This window comes from Gambusia affinis, linkage group LG17 (assembly GCF_019740435.1).
Source record: "Gambusia affinis linkage group LG17, SWU_Gaff_1.0, whole genome shotgun sequence".
Classification (NCBI taxonomy): Eukaryota; Metazoa; Chordata; class Actinopteri; order Cyprinodontiformes; family Poeciliidae; genus Gambusia; species Gambusia affinis.
Genome location: NC_057884.1, coordinates 12,645,417 through 12,652,154, shown reverse-complemented (window position 1 = coordinate 12,652,154; position 6,738 = coordinate 12,645,417). Strand labels below are relative to the sequence as shown.

Here is a 6,738-nt window from a genome sequence, read left to right as displayed (position 1 = left end):
CATCATTATCCTTATTATGTACGCTCATCTCAAATTTCAGTGGGTTCCCAGGTTGCTGTCTCATCAGTTTATAAAAGGAAAAAAATGGTTAGTTGTTTAATTATCTTTTGCCATTAGTCAATTAATTAGCAAATGTTTGTATATGGACCTTAATCCTATTTTCAAACAGTGCATCCATCGTCAACACACTTGCTGATTTATCCTCTTTTGTCACCTTTTGCTTATCTTGATTTCTGAGCACAGAAGCAGACAGGTGTTCTGGCACTGAGTTTGGTAAGGCAACACCTTCAGCCCAACTTTCATCCATTTACCCTAAACAACTGTGGTATAGTAACATAACCACCACATGTGTGTGTGTGGGTGTATCAGCCTGTCTGTCTAAGTGAGTTTTGTTCTTGCGTTTGGGGTGCTGGGGGTTAGATTTCATCCTGATAGCCAGGGCGGCCGTGGAGGAGGGCCAAACATATGTTCCGAGGGCCAGGAACAAAAGCACTGACACGTTAGCCTTTTCACGGAGATGACCTTTCCGCCGCTCTCTATCCCAGCCTCTTTGCCTGCCGCTGTCCTTTTGTCTGCCAGCCAGCCCCAGGCCCAACTCGAGCGGAGCGCTAGAATTTCTCCTCATCTCCCCAAATCTCCCTTGACTAAATGTCAGCATTACATATTTCTTTGCTTGCAGTGAGGGCTTTAATTAGCACTACTGTTCTCATACACGTGTTACATTTTTTCTCTGCACGTAGGTTTGCATATGACAGTGTGAGTAAATGTGTATCTGTCTGTGCAGTTTTCCTGTATGTCGCATTCACTTTTGCATCCTCAAACTTTCTGCTCATCATCATGAGTTTGTGTGATAATGGAATTGTTCATTCATTCTCCCTGACTGCAGGCCAGGTGTGGTTGACAAGATCAGGTAGGAAATGTGGGAAAATGAGAAAGGTGAGTAGAAGGTGGCGAGTAACACTTAACGGTGATAGCAGGTCTGGTAAGGGGGCAAAAAGCACTGAACAAACAAACACACAGGCAAAGTCACCCAGAAAAGTTAATTGAATAGAAGTGCCACATAAAAACTCAAGGCTATCAAGGGAAGCCTCACATTGATGTCACAAATACTTTATTTTAGCAGGTCTTTCAATTTAAGTATTAATTTAGGCCTGGTGACAAAATGTTGTCACTTCAGTTTCTATCTGTGGTCCTGCAGGAAGCAATCAAAATGCAGTGGGTAAATAATTAGATGTTTACTATCACCCTAAATACATTTAATGGTCAGCATTAAATCAAATCAGTTTAATCATGCTGTTAGTTTTCATACATACAGTTAAATTCAAAATAAATGATAATCACATTCAGCTAAAATTAGTTTACGGGCCTTTTCTAGAAGAGTGCTCAATCTGGAAACTCAGCTTTTTTGCATCAAGCCATTGAGTTTGCAGTAATTATTTAACTTGAGCAAAAGAAAAACTAGCTTTAAGCAGTAGACCTAGACTCAGTATGACCCATCTATTTGCCCTCTTTGGGAATTAAGAGTGCAGGAAATGGACTCAGAAAAATCTTCACAAAACATTGGTTTAGGCATCCCTTCTGTGGGAAAGAAAAACAAAGAGCAAACATAGGCTGCTGTAGATCTATTATAGGCCTCATGAAGGAAGAAAAACACTGAGCCAAGATAACTTTCTCTGGGAAAGAGAAACAGAAAAATTAAGAGCAGCAGCATTTCAGTCTATTGTTGTGCCAAGGTGTAACCACAGTTAAACACAAACACTGGACCAGGAGTACTTTCTGTGGAAAAAAATAACATGAGGTATTGACAACAAAAGCTCCATCTGAGCCATTTTAATTGATTTTTCTGTTAGTGTGTTTCTTAAGAAGCACATTTAAAAAAAGAGAAACCGAACCAGGTGTGCTCTTTATGAAAAAGAAAGACATATATCAGATGGGGTTTAAAGGCAGAGGTAGTCCAGTCAATGGCCTTGTCCAGGAAAGAGCCACAGCTAAGCATAAAACTATTAGGCTTGGATCACTCCGTATGGGAAAAGAAAACCAAAGACAACACAGTTTGAGGTTTTAAATACAGAAGGACTGTGTCTGTGGATTCATTCAAAAAGAAAACACAACTAAGCACAGCCAGAAGTAATTTTTATGGAAAAGAAAAACAAAGACTACATAGAGTAAAAGGTAGCTATGTTAGAAAATCGTGCTAAATAAAGTGTCACAAATAAAACTACATACTCAATAGCATTATTTACTGGAGACAAAAGCTAAGAGTACATGGAGGAAGGAAACACACGCTTAACACAGAAACATTGAAATAGAAGTTCACGCCATAAGAAAAGACATGCATCAGTATTATAAGAAATTGTTCATTCTTCTTGATCAAGCAATTTAAAACATTAGAACAAAAATGTCTTATCACAGTTATTAGTGATTGTTAGCTGCTCGTGTTCTGCTTATTCGGTGATGACTTAGTTGCTGACACATTAACAATAACGTTCACTGCTTGTAAGATTTTTTTCTTCCCTCTAACGCCTGATGCTAATTAGGAAACAATGATTTAATAATTTACGCTCCTCTACCCTGCCCATTGACATTGTTCTCAGTGGCCCTGTCTCCCAATTTCTGCTTCACAGCTCCATAACCAACACAACAACAACAAAAAAGTCACACCATGCAGGCAAAGCATAACACCACCGATAGAAAGAATTTCCCTTGTTTGAGGGCTCTTATAAATATCTAGGGGTTATGCTAACAGATATGGATCATAATGGCGTGAATAATGTGTGTGTTGTGTGAGGAAAAGGAAATTGTGTTGAGGCACGTCACATCACACTGTCAAGACAGCACCCACAACCCCCATGCATCTGAAGAGGCTGGCAGTTACCCAGTCTTCATGAGCGCAGGCTTTGGACTGGTTCTGAACTGGTTCCCTGACTTGGGGCTAGCCCGGGACCAAACTTTACGTCACCTCTAATTAGGGGAGGCGCCCGGGAACGGGCATAATGAGCTGATGAATAATTAGAATTGGAGGAAATTGTGCAGCCAGGGTGGCAAATCTGGAGGGACAAGTGCTGAAAACAAGGCAAGCAGCATTAAGTCCACAGTCAGTCAAATCTGTGAACTTGGCCAGCGGCGTTAACACTAGGGCCGTGTGAAGAGGAATAAAGCTCCAGAACTGGTGGCCAGCCAAGGCCATAGTCACACCCCCAGGCTTGATTAAAGGAAACAAATAAGATGTGGGTGATAAATTAATCCATAAACTGCTGGCTATGAATAATAATTCTGTAGTGCTGCAACAGCCTCAGAAAGCGGCACTGTGGTAGAAGATGCAGTTTGTTGCAACATCACTGTATGAAAGGCAGCGTTCCAAAATCTCAATAAATGATAGGCAGTCATGTTTTGATGCAAGGTTTGTTCTCACTTCCAGCACCCATGCCGAGGCAAAATTAGCCCAGATCCTATCGGTGTGTAAGAGAAGCGAAAATGTTAGTCTTGTCATGCATAAATGTGCAAGTATATTTTGCAGAAAAATCTCATACAAGCTGAAGTTTTATGAGTTTTTAAGTGGTATATTTACAAAAGTAGAACACTGATTCAGTGATGGAGTGGAGATTAAAGGAGCTGACAGTAATGATGATGGGGGTGTGAGCCGGCTAAAACCGGCGTAGTTTGGGTCGGTTTTCTTGTCCCACAAACATCCCCCTCATTATCATGCGTGAGGTCGAGCTTGGCGTGAGAGGGGGTGAAAAGCTCTCCCGAGGGTCTTCATTGGGGTAGTAGCATGGGTAGTGACTAGGACATCCATGAGGGAACAGGAGGGTTAGGGGGTGGAATCTAGGGATTGTGCCCCTGCAACAATCCCTGACAGCCAATGTTGCTGCCCAGCGTTAATTAGTGCTGGCCTTCCCCAGTCACCAAGGTTGTTCACATCCCAGGGTCATTTAACACGCTGCCTGCTTTGTGCTTGCTCTTTTCTTTGCCAGCTGTGTCACTCTGTCAAGCAGAGTGGAAGCACACCGCATGATTCTGACATTAGACGTGCGACTTTCATTTTTTCACCTAATGTTCACTGGCCTTTTGGATTGATCATAAACTGGGGATAGAGCAGCAGCAGAAACACAGGTGGTACTCAAATAACAATAACTGTTAGTCCACGGCTTAAAATGACTTCAGACACCATTTGCTGTCGTATTATAAACCAAGGTTTTCCTTCATTGGGGTTTTGCCCTTGACAACACCTCTTTATTGTGGGCTGTAAAACTGGTAGCAAGGCACTTTCTAACAATAAAATATATAATCTGTAAAAAAAATTCCACAGCTTCAGAGAAAACTATAACATTATAAGACTGAGTTCCTGTCAAACGTCTACATACACTCATCATGGGTATGAATGTCCATCCATCCATCCATCCATTTTCTGTACACCCTTGTCCCTAGTGGGGTCGGGAGAGGTGCTGGTGTCTATTTCCAGTGAACGTTTCGGGCGAGAGGCATGGTACACCCTGGACATGTCGCCAGTCTGTCGCAGGGGTATGAATGTCATTAATGTAATTTGAAACATATTTTGAGGATAGAATGATTAAAAAATACAAACGTGCAATACATTTCAACACAAAAGTTGGATTTTTTTTATTTTTTATTACATACATTTACCCTCACTAATACTTGGCTAAATGTTCCCCATCATCTTACACGTGAAACACAAACTTTTAGTAGCCAATAACAGCTGGCGTGACAATGGCAGGATACTTGACCACTCTTCCTATCAGCAATTGCTTGCATGAATTTAAACTGGTTGCTTTCCTGGCACAGAACAATTATTATTGGCAAACTCCACAGATTCTTAAAAAAAGGTTGAGGTCTTAGAGCTTTCTAGAACCAGAGTGTGAGCCTGTCTGGTTATGATTTGTGCTTCAGATTATTTTATGGTGGAACACCCAAATGTGTTCCAGTTTTACCCATTTGACACAAAATAATAATCCAGGAACCATCAGTGCTCAAGTCTGTCATACTATGGAAACCTATAAATCACCAATACCCCAGTCCACAGTGAAGCCAGTTTTGCATATCCACTGACAAAGAAAGTATCACTGAACAACACACAAAAAAAGCCTTCTAAAACATCAATGCATTGAAGTATTACTGAATATAACAGTGACCCACTGAAGCCAAATGCCTTCTGGAAAAGGATTTACAGATCAACTCAGACTTAAATTTTGATGTTAGGCCTGTTTAGAAGAGTCAGGGTGAGGCTTTGAAGCCTAAAAACACTATTAAACGAGACCTGAGGAGATGACAACATCATGATGACATGAACAAATATTAGTTGGATGCCTGCATGTAGTTGGGTCCGTCTGTTTAATTTTGTCCCAGTGTGGTTTAAAGAGGATTCAGATTAATTCAAAAAATGTGTCAAAAAATTATTAATAGCTCAACTTCACCACAATATTTATGTCACTGATGAGTAAAACCTTTAACTCATTCTTATCAAAAGATAGATGGGTTAAAGGGCACTATGTACGTGTATGAGTTGTGAGAGAGGGGGAATTTTCCAGAAAATGAACGTTAAAGTAAAACAGTCTAGTTGAGCCATGTGATCCTCTTTGGGTGGCCAGAATCTTCATTTTTCTAGCCAATCACTACAGTTGCTCTTCTCTCTCTTCATCTTTCTTTCACTAAATAGATTTTTTTCTCAATTTCCCAAATGATCCACATAAGGATAGCATGTTTTTTCATATATTATAGTCTTATTACACAATTGAAGACCTCCGAAAAACATGCAGTTAAAATAACAAGCAGTCTTTGTGCAATGTGAAGCAGAAAACAGGACCAAATCATGCAATGATAAACACGAGCATTCCCCCTTTTCCCAATCTTCCAACTCATTTGAACTTAATGCCGCATTCATCATTTTGATAAGCATCAGCAATGCGGCCAATATGGTAGTTGAAGAAGGCAGATAGGAGAGCGAGGCCAAAGCTCGTTAGAGCCACCTATTATAACATTTAGGAGTGTTCCTTAATAGAAACATGCCTCAGAGCTGATGGCTTTTAAAAAGAGTGGAGTTTTTGGCTTCCGTGCAGCACGTCATGTCATTAACCGTGAAAGGAGGAGCTCAGAGTGTCTCACATCCCTGCTTTCCATCCCTTTTCCACATGTATTAGCGTCCTCATGTCACATTTCATGTGTAGCGGAAGGGAAAATGCGTTGGTTCCCCAGCCGAATGTGGGCTAAGGGGGGAAAAAAGCCAAGCCTTGGGCAATCAAAGCACAAGAGAGTTGTGGCATTAATGGTGATGAGTAGTGATCACAGACTGTGGTCATTAGACTAATAAGACTGTATTTAAATTAGCCTGGAATGTTTTTCCTTTTTCTTTTACCTCCTGCCCTCCTCCAGCCCTCCCTGTTATTTTCATGGCCGTGTATTGGAGAAAAAACACATATTTTGATTAGGCTTCCTTCCCTTTCATTTCCTCCACAAACAAGCTAATTAAAGGAGGTAGTGCATTTTAATTAATAATTATTTTCCCTCTGTGAAGCGGAATGATATGTTTTTGGTCATATGTTAAACATTTTTGGAAATATGTGGTAATTTTTTGTATTCTGATCCAGATCGAATTATTTTAGGACCCTAGAAAGTCCAATACTTTCAACGTTGAAATAACAAATAAAATACAGATAACTTCAATACATCTTGGATATTTTGTTTTTCTTTACCAATTAGAGCAAATTACTTTAATGATATAAA

General features: G+C 40.3%; 1 long non-coding RNA gene across 1 annotated transcript; it reads left to right on the top strand.

Annotated features, from left to right (window-relative positions):
• LOC122819480 lies at nt 1-720 on the top strand. Its single transcript, XR_006368617.1, has 3 exons — nt 1-87; nt 244-273; nt 421-720. It is a non-coding gene; the product is annotated as an uncharacterized LOC122819480 (long non-coding RNA).
• The last annotated feature ends 6,018 nt before the right edge of the window (nt 721-6,738 follow it).